Genomic DNA, 14331 nt, shown 5'->3' with positions numbered 1-14331 from the left:
GTATGTGGCACTTGATGCCATGGTCTAGTTGACGTGTTGGTGATGGGTCAAAGGTTGGACACAGTGATCTCAGAGATCTTTTGTAACCTAAATGGTTCTGTGATTCTGTGAAAACAAAGGACAAATTTGGTCTGTAGGGAACTTGCTGTAACATCTCCTCACTTAGGCACTAGCAAAATCCTCTCTGGTTTTATCAGGCAGATTTGTTGCTGTTTCACTCCAGGGATCCAAGTTTGAGTCTTAGGTAAGCTCGTGTTCAGTGTGTGCAAACAACACTGGACATAGAGGGACTCCTGTAATTGCTTATGCTTGGTCCCCAGCTGGCAGACACTGTCATCCTGACCCAGGGCATCACACTGTGTCATGAAGATTCAAAGGGCTTAAATTTCAATGCAGAAAATGAGTTGTGATAGAAATGAAAAGCCTGTTGGTTTATAACAGACAGCTTCCACTGTGCTCATTATTCAGGTTTGGGATCACTTGCATCCATGCACAGTGAGAAGCTGCCCTGGCATGGGCTGGCTTTTTTAAAGACTTCCCATTGCCAGCAGCTCTAAATCTTTATCTCACACAGGAACAGATGGAAATCATTCTCACATCTGAGCAGCAAAAATCTCAAAATGGACTAGGCACAGTGGCTGACATTTGGCTGGCTATTTGTTGTTTTCTTTGCTAGTTGTTTTCCAAGGCAAAGTACATATTGTCAGGCATCTGGACACAGTGGGCATAAACCTACCATGGAAAAAAACTCAATCAAAACACCTGGTATAATGGCAGAGTCTTCCAGTAGGAATAATTACATGCTGTTAGCACTCCTGAGCAACACAGGTAAACCAGACACAATGACCTCTGGAAAATGTATGACTATTCAGGAGTTCAGGAGTTCAGTAGGAAGATATATCCTAGGTACAACTTGCCAGGTTTTAAATTTGCAATTGAATTGGAAAAAAAAAAAGAGCTGATGGAACTGAGGAGTGGATTCCAGCATTGTTTTAATTGCCTTCAAAATACATTGTGTCTAAAAGAAACCTTGCCAACCCTTACCCTATTCTGCTTTCATGCAGGCAGAGAAATACCTAATTTATTTGTTTAGTGGTAATGCTTTTTAAAGGCTCACTGTTCAAAGTAACCAGAATATTTAATAAGTATAAACCAAACTATTTGATTTGAGTGAAAACTGGCAAGATATGTGTAGAAGCAAATATTAAAGGAATGAAGCCCTCCTGTTCATGGTTTGTGAAAATAATTTCACTAAGTGAACAAAAGGAGGCTATGTTTCAGAAAACTATTGGATTAAAAAAACACCTGTTCCAAGAAATTGGTGTTGAGTAGGCAGCAGAAAGATAGATAGTTAGATTTCTAGCTTTGAGTTGTGTTATAGACTTACTTTGGACTATGCATGGTCTAATTTAGAGGTCAACAGTATTCTCTGAATAGTTCATATAGATGCTAAAGTATTATGTAATCTATCAAATTATTCAATTAATGTAAAATTTCCTTTAGAAATCTTGGCAGTGTTTCTAAAGTTGTAAAGTTTTATTAATAAAAGAAGCATCTGCCAAAGACAAATATCGGACTACATCAAAGACTGAAATGACAGAATGGTTAACATCCACTCAGATAGGTTTTCTTAAACCCTAGTGTTTTATATAAAGGCTCCCACTGATTGCAGTGGATTTAAATTGAAACAGAAGGATAAAGGAAAAGATTGGCTGATGATAAAAATATCTAAAAAAATAGATTAAAATATTAAAAAAATATTAAAAATAGATAAAAAAATATTAAAAAATATAACTAGTATCATACCCAAAACTTCTTCTAATCTTATTTAGAGTTATCTATGTTCAGGGGCATTGGTTTTAGATAAAGAAAGAGTAATTTTATTATTCATGCACAAGGCCTGAAGATGTGTTCAATCCATGGTCTCTTCTTTGGTTTCTGACCCATGATGTTAGAAAATCAAAGTTAATTTTCAAGTGGTGATGCAGAAAGGAGTGAGACTGATGGAAGGAGAAGAAACTGCTCTTCCTACTGTGGGCTCAATGGCATCCTGACATCCTGGCTTGTATCGGAAATAATGTGACCAGAAAGACCACTAGAAACTTCTAATTTCCATCATCTTGAAAACTGTCTCTTGTAATATATGTTTTTATCTGTATAGGAATGAAATTCAGTAACTTCACAGTTCTGGTTTACTGACAATGACCTAGAAAAAATTTTCCTTTCAATTTGTTGGGTCTTAATGGTGTTTCTCAGCTGCATTGTAGAGCGCTGGATTACAGTGACTGGGCTGTGGGAGTCTGGCATACTCACACTTCCAGGGAAGATGGGCTCCTACAGATGACCCCTCCCTGGCCCTCCCTTCCAAGAGAGGTACTTATACAAGGTATTCAGGTGAATGTTCCCAAGTGTTTCACTTTGCAAAAGGGTGAAACAGAGCCATTTAGCAGTGCTATTTTCTTGTATGTGTATAGTTTCTTTTTCTGGCAGGGAAATAAATGACAATGAAAATTGTTTGAAAGACAATTGTCAAAAGTTGCATCTTCTCTTTCAATGGAAGATCCTCCACTGCTTCTTTCTGGATATTTCAGGCTCTCAAATGTGACTCTAAGTGTCAGGGGAAAAAGAAAAAAAAAAGTAATAGACCTTCTCAGAAGTGTAATTAGCACAGCCAGATCTTTGCTTATTAGCTGTTTCCATTCTGTTAAAAATGGTAAAATGTTCCTTTGAATGTCCCACATGCAGACCATTTGGCATCTATAAATTAGTGAAATGCATCTATTATATAACAATTGTAAATCATCAGTGATAACTGTGTCATCTAGGGCAACAGAAAAAATATGTACTTGATGTTTTATTCAGCAGGAGGTTATTATAATGACACCTTAGTGCACAGTGAATGTAGTTCTCTCTCTCTACATAAAATTTTTATTAATTGCATTAATTAGTATATTTTTATTTTTAAAGCATAAAAAGCTTCTTATTCCAGGCCCTGAATACTTGCATATAATTTAAACTTATCATAAAATAGCATGATAGTCTGTCTACTCATTTAGCTTCAATTACATAGAAATATGCATAACTGAATGTAATAAAACAGACCCATTTCAGACCAGCCATAATGAACCTTCTTATCTATCGTTATGCTCTTCCCTAAGTATCAGAAATAATGTTCTAGGAAATTAGTAACTACTAATAATACTAGGAGCAGACTGAGAAAGAGTGAAGTTGTGAGTCTCTTAACATCAGTGTCAAGGCATCTGCTGATTTCCTGGAACTGGGATTTTACCTTTCAGTGAATGATGTAACCAACAACAACTTTTATAAGCTGTTTGCATCATCTGTAATTTAGGATCTTCAGATTTAATGAGATGCTGTTTTAAAGCTTTATTTCTAAGTTATTCTCAAGTTTCCTAGGTATATTATTTTCAAGTCCTTCCCAAATATTATTAGTGTCATAAAACCAGAACCCATGTATTCTGTTGGGGTAAATGGAGAGAGCAAGGTAACTTCAGTGGATTTTTTACAATTTATGATGAAAATAATTTTTTACAATTATGATGAAAATTTTATTACCTTTGCCTCTGATCCCCAGAGGCAAAGGTAATCAAATTCTTACATGTCAAAAAAGCTGGGGGGATGAGTCTATACATAAATTATATGTATCATTTTCATGTATGCACAAATAATATGGATCTTACATTTTATATATATACAATGATCCAGCCCCAGTCAGTCACTTCAGTTTTGGTATCTTAATGACTGCATCTTCTGGATTTAGCAAGATCTAAATATCTATAAGTATGCTTTTAATATCCAAATAGATTGATCAAAAAAATTTGAATAGTTGAAAATAACACTAAATATTGGTGCTTCTCAGTAAATATACATTACTGTTACCATACTGAATTACCCACTACACTGTTTTTTGTATAGTGGTTTGGTTTTTTTTACAATGCTAGAGAAATTGTAATGAAATAGCTCTTTTTTAGTCAGAGTTCTCAAAGAATTGAACTTAGCTTTGTTCCACAAGCTAATGGTGGCAGCAGAAGTCCAAGTCTGCTGCAGCATAGGATCCCCTTCCTTTGCTGAGGATTGAAATGATTAATGAGAGCATTACATCTCCAGAGAGTGGCCCTCAGCAAACTTCCCACTAAAAGTATCCATTAAAAGTTGGCATACAATATGCAGAAAAGATTTAAAGAATTATACTGGAAAGCCGTCTGGGATTTCAGTGCTTCCCAGAGGGTAATTTTTTGATGGCATTAACGATCTCCTGTAGAGAAATCTGTGTCTAATCATTCTCCATCCCTGAATGACTCTGCACAGCATGGCATCCTGCAGTATATATTGCTACATATGTACTCTAGGGTATTCAGTGGCTGGCAAATTGCTTGAGCGGGTTATTTACTTTAGCAAGAAGTTATGACTATTTCTGCACTTCAGCTCCCGATGAAAGATACACTTGATTTTCCAAAGTCTTAACACTGAAGTTATCCTCATACTTGGTAGGCTAAAATTTACCACCTTAAAATCACTGCAAATATGCTTTCTTGTACCATGGAGAGTGTTTCTTACCTTTCATACTAAAAAATCATGATGAGATAAATTAGTTTGAAGTAGTGATCTAAAGCTGGAAATTGAAGGAGAGAAGAAAATCGTGGAGTCGTCAATGCAAGTCACTGTCAGATGCTTACTGCTGTCTGGCGGGGGAAAGTGTGTGGCAACTGGGCATAAAAATGAAGAATAATGCTCTCCTTCTTTCCTTCAAACCAAAGACCAGGAAAAGCTCAAATCAGGAAAATACTTGCCCTCCATCCACAGGTTGTGCTTGGCTGAGGGGACCAGCCTAGGAAGGTGATTTCTGAAGATGCCCTTATAAATTTGACGAGTCATTCCTTAAGCCAACATTCATCATATGAAGTTTTTTGTGCCACTAGGGAGGGTTTTCTGCCCATCCAGATTCTGTAAATGCACTTACAGCTTCTTACAGAAGCTTTCAGAAATTTTAAAATATTTCACTGGCTCATTTTCTCTTGAGGAACAGAGGAATAAGAAACAGATGGTTTCAGTGACATTTTAGTTTGTTTCTTGTTTGGTAAAGTCTGAATATCTCTGTGTCCTCTGTTAAAAGCTCCTCAAATTTATAGAAGGCATGCATTGCAGCAATGAATAGTTCAAAATGAAACAAAGCTGCATTTGCTGGATTTTACGTACAGTTTCTAGAATGAAAAAGAGATCAATATTGTAACCTCTTGCTACTGTAAACTCTCCAAAAATTTCCTATTTTTGTTATTATGTTAATGTAGTTCAAGTTATGGTTCATCATTGTTCTCAAACTTACTAGGAAAGTATGAATATATTTAGAGACACTTTATACTTTCTCTCACACTATAATAAAGTGACATTCAGAAAATGTGTATGGGAAAAAATAGGAAATAATTTTATTTATGTCCCCTACCAATGATTTTTACCCAATTTCTTTAGAAAATTGTTTAACAATTTATTAATATGAGCCAATAATAAATACATTCCTCAAGTAGCTTTACACACAATGTTATTGCTATATATCAAATATACAGAAGAGAATAACTCATTCTTCAGCTATACTAGTCTTCATTTAAACTTACCTTTATGACATGAGAGTAAATATTGCATCCTATTTCTGGCCAAATTCATTTTAGAATTTAACAGCCTCAAAGAGAAATAGAAAAATGATGGAATCTTTATTTTCCCAGCTAAGAAAACAAGTAGTTTGTGTGTGAAGAAATAATCTTTTGTAGATATGTTATTGAGTCTTTAATGCAATAAAAACGGTCTACTCCATCATATTTTCAGCTGTACCTTGTCAAAGGTTTTATTCTATTAATGCCAAGCTAATCTAATTATAACTGAGCTACATTTTCTGGAATCATTTAGTGTACCTATTCACAGCATCTATAACATTGACTTCAAACCCTTTTGTAAGGTAATTGTTGTGTTGCAGTAGTAGGATGGGTAATTAGAGCCTGCTCTAGTAAGCATTGTGTCATACTATTTTCAATGGTGTGAGAATGATACCTGGAGGTGTAATTGCCCTTATGTTTTTATGGATTCTTTTAAGATCAAACCAATCAATTATGAGACACAATGACATTTAGACAATAAGAACAAGCATATACATCAAGCAAAGTCAGATAAAGGTAAATCTGAAATTGTTTCAACTTTCAAGAAGAAAATTTTAATGTTTATACTAATACATTACTTTAAAATAATTTTAAAAGCTCCATAAAATAATGAAGAAAGATCATGTGTTGTCCTTGGATTATTATGCAAATGACATTGTTTCTGAGCAACTATATCAGTTTGTATTACTGCTAGACTTGATTTCTCCTTGTACAACTTGCAAAAATTCACCTCCTGCCTTCATAAATGTAGAGTCTAGCTTTATTATTATACCATACTATACTAGTTTTAATACTACACAAGTAAAGGTTTATGTAAATCAAGCTTTTTAAGAAGAATGAATTTATATGAAACTTGGGCTGAAGATATTTGGCTGCAATAAGAACTTAATGAAGAAGAATTATACAATCAAAAATTTCTGTTTTCATGATAACATAAACAGATTTTTGAAAATAGACAGAAAAGATGAAAAACATTCCCTCTCTCTTTTTTTTTTTGATAAAAAGCTGTTCAGTGTTGTGAATATTCTTTCCTTTCTTCCCTTCCTGCATTGTTATAAGTAATGAAGTTATTATCTTTACATAGTAAAAGATTTAGAAGAATTAATAAAGTATCTTCTGGAAGTTTGAAGTGTTGAAATATAAATTAGCGTTATTTCTTTCAAAAAAGAAAATGAATGGTAGGGTAGTTTTGGCTTGTTTCAGTTTAAATGCTCTTTTTTCCTTGAACTTGAATGATTTATATTTTCAGTCAAAAAAAACCAAAACAAAACAGGGTGATTTTTTTTGTAATTTTATTTAGGTAGCCTGACTTCCAGAAGAATTTAATTTAATATTCACTGTATTCATTCTAAAACTAATTTTGTTTTTAACATTTGTTGTATGTTTCTTATTCAGGAACCACACATGAATCTGCAGCTTGTGTCATCAAGCATACTTTAATCAACATAAAAATGTTTGATTAAAATTAATCCATCTTGTTCATATTAAGCTGATGTAATTACTTTTTGTCATAAATCCCTCTATTAAATTTATTTGGGGAGGGGATTTTAAATTAAACTGTTCTTGGTACCATAGCTATGAATCTCACCTGGAATACAGTGAAGAGTAACTTTATGAGATAACAGTGCTGTGAATATTTGCCAGCAGCTCTCCACATTGGGAAGCAGACCAGTCTTACAGTTTGTACAGGAGAGAACAACACACGTCTGCTTTTTCTGTCAACAGGCAGGTGCAAGAAGGTTGTTCTAGCTAGTTCTTCATGGGGGCTGCTTTAGAAACAGATGCCTGTGTAGAAGCCTCCATAAAATTTCAGGGACCCATGAGGGTTCTTGGGGACCTGCAGTCTTGCAGTAGGACCAGACCAAGTCCAGTCCTCCTTACACAGTATACCCTTTAATCTGCTCTGCTCCACTCAAAGAAGGGAGGTAGTTCAAATCCTTACTTCCCTGGCATTTTAGGTGAAAGTGAATGCCTGATGTCATCTGTGGAATTAAATATGAATGAATACTGTTCATGTGACTGTTTTACCACCATGAATCAACTTTTGGTCTGTACAAGAAACATTACAGAAAGAGCTATTTTCCATTGCAGTGGGAGAGACATCCCTGAACAGATTTTAAGGGCAAAATTTCTAAAAGAGTGGTTTTAAATTTACATTTCAGCTTCACTTATAGGTTCATTCAACTGTGAATGATGGAGGGAAGCTGCAAATGTAATGGCATGTCTATTAGTGGTAAGGCACAGGTGCTAGGACTATTTGAATGGTGATAAATTTACATTGCAAATGCGATAAATCTGGTGCAGTTCTAATGCTACTGTAATGACTATCAGCTGCATGCATGAGGACAGATAAAAGCTGTTAAATGCATACTCTCAGTGCATGGAAAATGTATTATCTCAGCAGTTTATGTAGTGCTTGATATTCATTTATGAGGGCTTCTCTTCACACAGGATCTTCCATTTCTATAGAAATTTACTTTGCAATGTTTTATTTGTAAATTACACTATTTGGTTGTTAAGGCTGAATACATACTCATTGCTTCTTGGTAATATGAACATGTCTGGGAGTTGTGCAGGGTACTTTTCCATTTCAAGTTACTTTTCATCAGCTCTTTCTTTTCTGGCAGTTTCCTGCACTGCAGCAAAGTCATTGCTGACAAAGCACCACTCAACAATTCCAGTGAAAATCAGAATCTGAGAGATGGCTGATATCTGTAGCACTAAATTCAACGGTGCATCTTCAGATAATTGTTTTGGTTTACCTTTCATGTGTGGTGCTTAGTAATCAAGAGAGAAATTGTTCCCAATGTGCTTGAAAATCTGGCCTGAGCAGTCAGCAGAGCTAAGCTAATGCAGATTGTGAATGTCTCATATAATATGAGGTTTGCTATACTGCTGACTGAAATGTTGGGTTATTTAGTATATGTAGAATATTAGCTTTTGAGATTTTCCACAAAACTACTTTCCCCAGCTGTGAACAGAGACAGCCATCTCTGCCCCATGGAAGTTCATATTAGCAAGTGTGTGCACGTGTGGGCAGTAATGAAGTGAGAAGCTAAGTAAGTTTTCTACCCTACATTGCAACTATGAATGCATCTCCTCACTAGAGAGCCTGGACAGAAATGCAGCAAAGCTGGAAGGGCATCAATGGGGTCCCACTGCATCCTCATTCTGCTGGGGGATGGTCCCCTCACTGTCCTTTGTCCCTTTGTCTTCTGATCTACTGCTGGCCTCTCGTGGGCAGCAGCTCACTTGCTCACCCCAGGTGTTTATCATCTGGAAGAGTCTTGGACAATGGGAAGAAGAAAGCCTTGGAGGAAGGTCTGCTCTGGGAAGTGGACACTCACCCTACCTGCCTGGCTGAGAGTTTTGAGCCTAGACAAATTACTGGTTTATATGTCTTGGTCTATCCCTGTCACATGTGCATTCATTATTACCGTCTGTTACCGTGCATATCTTAATGTTTGCCACAAAAATATCTTATTCCTGTGTCTGCATATTATTAGTCCCTCTAAGTCTTGGACTTACAGAAAGGTGTGGTTGCTCAGCCTCTCCGGCCCCGTGTACCCTTTTCTCCCCCACTTAAGCCGTAACCTCCAGTGGGGGATGTGATGGCTGCATCCAGCTTACTCTGGACTTTGGGAAATGCATGGCAACACAGCAGCTGAGGGCTGTCTGGAGAGGTGACCTAGATGTCTTGCCAGTATGTCAATATGACTATAAATCAATCATCTTACTTCATAAATTGTAACCAACATGCCCATAGCTTTTGCCGGTTTTGGTTCTTTTTCAAATTCACTACAGTTGTGACTTTGGAGGTTCCCAGCTGCCCTGTGTGGGTTTTTGTTTGCTTGTTTGTTTGGGGTTTTTTTTTGGTTTGGTTTGGTTTTTTTTTTGTTTTGTTTTTTTTTTTTTCTTGTGGACTTTCTGTTTGCTCTTTAAGCCCCATTGCATTGCAACGAGGATTCAGGCAGTCTGGAAGGGACTCTGGTGGCTGACTGGTCCAGTGCCTGGCCTGTATCAGTGGAAACTTCTAAGTTGGATGTAGTGTATCTGTTTGACTCTTGTAATGCAGCTTTGTAGCTCAAAACCTCTGTCCTTCCCAATCCTCCTCAAAATCCAGTTTGTGGAAGGACTACAGGGGAACATGACAGAAATTACTCTTTTCTTCTGCAGGATTGGTTTGTTTGGCATCATAAGGAAAATGAGAAGTTATGGCCTTTCCCCTCTATGGGAAATGAAAGAGATGTAAAGACATGGTACTCCAATGACAGAACTTACAGTGAAACACTGAATGTTATGGCAAATTATTTGCTTGATGGCTGCATTTTATCACTTCAAAGTAAATTTAATCAGTGGTTTGAAATGTTTATAAAGTAATGCATTTCCCTGTGTAGTGAAAATGAAATAGTAAAAGGCAAAAACACAGTTACCAACCCTTTTATAGCCGAGAAATATTGAAAGAAACTAATGTTTTGAGTATAGAAGTTATCCCTAGTTCTAAATTTCTTTTTTATATTGAAATGGTAATTCAGAGTATTCACCCAGGCCACATCTCTACACAGAGTAAAATAGCACTGAATGGTTATTCTAATGTTGTTCAATGTTTATTAAGTCTATTTAAAACTGATGTTATTTTTTGATAGCCTTGTTTTCATAAAGCCCATTTGGTTTGGACAAATTAATTTGAGTAAAGTAGACAGTAATATCTTATTTGACACTATTGCAAGGATTTTACAGGCTAGGTTAATTATAAATATGAGCCTATTGCTGCTGTGTTCCCCCCCCCATCTTTACCATGCTTTAAAATAACAGACGTTACAGTGCTCCAGAGCAATCTAACTATTTTACCACTCTCAGAGACTTTCCATAATATCCTTCACAATATGAGCCTCAAATTTCCTTTATGAATATCATATAATTAGGTCTAGAGTCTTGGTGACTTTAGTATTTCCCTGATAGTAAAAACCGTATTGTATGCAAGAACACTCTACCTGACAAAAAACTGCATTTTTGTCTGAGAAAAATAAAATGGCACTATACACTTAAAATGAGATATTATAAAGAACAAAATAACAAACTTGTATAACAGAGTGGTTAATTGGAGCTTTTTCATCATTAAAAAAATAACCTAAAGGTGATATTTTTAAAAAACAAATATTTTAGGAAATGCTAAAGAAGAGTAGTGAGAAGCCTTCAGTTGCTGAAAAGTTCCCATGTAAAAGTAGCCCTTCCCTTGTGAGCTTCTCATGGCAGGCAGAAACTTACAACCCACTTCTGTGCCCAGGTGTAGAAGTGCTCTCATGTTTCCCCCTGTACTGATTTTCTCATGTGTGAACCCCAATTTGTATATTGAGCTCAATTTTAAACCAAACAGTGCTGTCTATACAGTGAACATGGTGATTTAAAGCCACTCTTTCAGTTGTTAAAAATCAGACTCCTGAAGTGCTGCTGAGAAGGGGTGGGATAAGCTCTTTCCCACCGAGATACCACAGGTTAATACAATTGACCTTTTGTCAGAGCTTGGTGAACACAGACGGTGCTGAGCATTAGTCAGTGCAAAGAAAGTTTTAAAAGTATTTATGCTGTAGCCATAAATCTAGTGCAAATAAGATTTCACAAGAAGACAGATCAACTCAACTCAATGTTTCTGCATGGATCCAAAAGGAATGAAGGAAATGTATTACAGCTAGGAGCATCATTGCATCAGATTAAAACATTCATATTCTCTGCTTAGTTTTTCTTTAAATTTTAGAAATTTTCCCTCTTGGGAAAATAAAAAAACAGTGGAATTATTCACACTTCCCTTTTTTCTCAGTAAGGATGGATATATTTCTTGATACTTCTGTTAAAGTTCATTAAAAGAAGTCAAAAATATTCTAATTAGCTGTGCGGAGTTTTGCTTATTATTCAAAAATCGTCTAGGCTCATTACATACTTCTTTTTTAGTCTCATATTTACCTCAGCTGGGGAGTCCATGTCATATTTCTTTCATTAGAAGCATAAAAACTTTTGTCTTAATGTGAATATTTTTCTAAAACAATATGTACTAAATCAAGGTAAACAATTATCTTTTTCATAAAAAGTAGAATTAGAAGTGAATATATCACTAAAATAAGTCTAGCAGCATTTTGAATAGAATTTTTGGGGAAGAGTTTATACTCTGAGTTTTATTTTACTTATTTTTAGTTGTAGCATGTTCTCTTCAATGCAAGTTCATAAGCAATGCCTTGAACAAGGATCAGAGTTCAGGATCACTTTATCTGCCAAAGGTACACTGAATAGATAGGCATACATTCCATCTTTCTTATTCTTTTTTTTTTGACCAGTAAATTATTGCTAAGCAATGGTTTTGTCTCTGACAGGAGGGACAGATTGGTTCTCTCTGGTAGAGTTGAAGCAGTTGGTGAGACAGTGATTTCTAGGACCACATTCAGTTTTTCCTGTTTGTGGCAAAGAAACCAAGGCCACTCTTGAAATTCTGGGTAGAAGGGAAAAAATAAAAAAATAAAATTTTAAAGTACAATTCAAATGCTGTGTTTAATATTCAGCATATTGAATAACTATGTGGCTTCCTTTTGGAAACAAAAATGCATGAATATTGGATTTGAATCAACTTTCCATTTCATATGTTGGTAGCTTTACTTATGTCTGTGAGTAGAATTTCTTTTTTTTCCTTTTTTCAATGACAGCTCAGATTCTTAAACACAAGATGCACTCAAATCAAAATCAAAACTCTCAAATCACATCCTGAACCTGACCAAGTATGACTCTAATTTTTATATATTAAAACTTGACAAAGAAGAATAAATGAAAACCTTTATTTGCAAATAAATACCATCTGTCACATAAAATTCACAGTGAAGTAGTTTGGGTAGGATGTCATTAGTTCTTCAGGAAGCACAGAATGGTAGGGAAAGGGGAGTTGAGAAGAGCAGGTTGTAATGAAAAGTTTTTGGGATGCATGCTTTAACTCACCTCAGCTGCATTAATATCTGCACCTGTAGTAGATTTGTCCTTATTTATTTACAGTTGAGAATACCAATCTGTATAAAAAGTGATTGATTTTCTTTTAACCTGGAAACAGTGTGGAGTGAGAACTACTCTTTCTCTTCTGACTACACACCTTATTCAGTCAATGTCTGGGATCCCTAGGTTCTACTGCAGTAAAAGCAAATAATCATTGTAAGAATTACTAAATTATTATTATTTCTTGCAAAAGCTTTTTTAGCAAAAAAAAAAAATATTCTGTAGGAAGTTTAAATCTTGTAATGATCTGAAAAAGAGGTTAAGAAATGCAAAAATAGATGATAGAAGAATAGAGGATGGAAATATTTATGGCATTACCATCCATATTGGGAGAACAAATAAGAGCTGATCATCTTGTTACTTCAAAGCTAATTTAATCTAACATAAGCTATAATAAATATATACCTCTAGGTGGCATTAGGGATGGCTCAACGGAAGCATCTGGACAGTGTTTAGCAATGTATATGAAAGTGCCATAGCATCTAGGAAACGAAAATACAGTGGAGAATATAATTCTTGTAGAAGGTGGAATCATGTAAACTAAAACCTGGATGAGGTGAAATACTCTGAGATTTTGTTTAGGTCAGAGGAAAGAATGCCAGAGAAAGTAGATTGTGGGGGGGAAATAATTAGTAGCTGTGGCAGAAAAGGAGTTCAGGTGGATACTTAAAATCACTTCCTTTGTGTAGGAGACAAAACATTAAATTTTAATACATATAAAATTATTTAAAAATAAATCATTTCATACAATGTATAATCAGCCCCAGGAATTTGGTGTTATAATGTGTATCGGTAAGAAAAAAAGCTTAGTAGAGCTAGAATTGACAAAAGATTTTCACAAAGATAAGAACAACTGGTATTCAAAACACTGGTGAAAATAGTTGAGAGAATAGAAGCGTTTTTGCTTTTGGACATAGAGAAACACTAGGTAATGTGTTTAAGAAATTTCCTCATGCACAGTTTATTCCACTCTGCATTCTTGTGTGGTTTACTATAAGCTGGAAAGCATGGAAAACAAGATTGTTGAACAGGGCTGCTTCATCTCATATCAACAACAATCCTTTTCTGTTGATAATGCCTCTAAAAATTTTTAAGAATAATTTTCAAGGTTTAAGAATATCTGGGGTTCTTAATCTTCTCTTAAGAGTCATAGTTGGAGGATGGTGGAGAAAATTTACTTCTTTCTGTAATAGTTGTTTACCCATTTTAGTAGGGGGAAAAATGAAGGCAGAAGGAAAAGAAGGGAGGGTATTAAAAGGACAAATAATTAGTAGTAATTTATCAGTGTTTTGCTTATATAGTATGAAATAAACACAGACAGGAGACCGTCCTCGTTTTTAATGCCTTTGTTAAAAGTGATCAGCTCCGCTGGGGAAGAACTGACGGGTCCGCGCTGACGCCGCTACTGCTCCCAGGAGTGACTTGGAGGAGGAGGAAGAGGACAGCTTCGTCCACTGGTCTGTGGGCAGAGCTGGGGGTGCCATCCTCACGAGAGCATCGGGAAATTCCCTTGGTTATCTGGTTTAATATTTGAGGTCCTCTGTCTTGCTGATATCTTAGGTTAGGGTGAGGGGTAAAAAGGTCTTGGCGGATACTAGATTCTGTTCTTCACGTCTAGACATTGCTTTGATTCATC

The sequence above is a fragment of the Molothrus aeneus genome, chromosome 1, assembly GCF_037042795.1.
Source record: "Molothrus aeneus isolate 106 chromosome 1, BPBGC_Maene_1.0, whole genome shotgun sequence".
NCBI lineage: Eukaryota > Metazoa > Chordata > Aves > Passeriformes > Icteridae > Molothrus > Molothrus aeneus.
Note: the sequence above shows the minus strand (reverse complement) of the source record.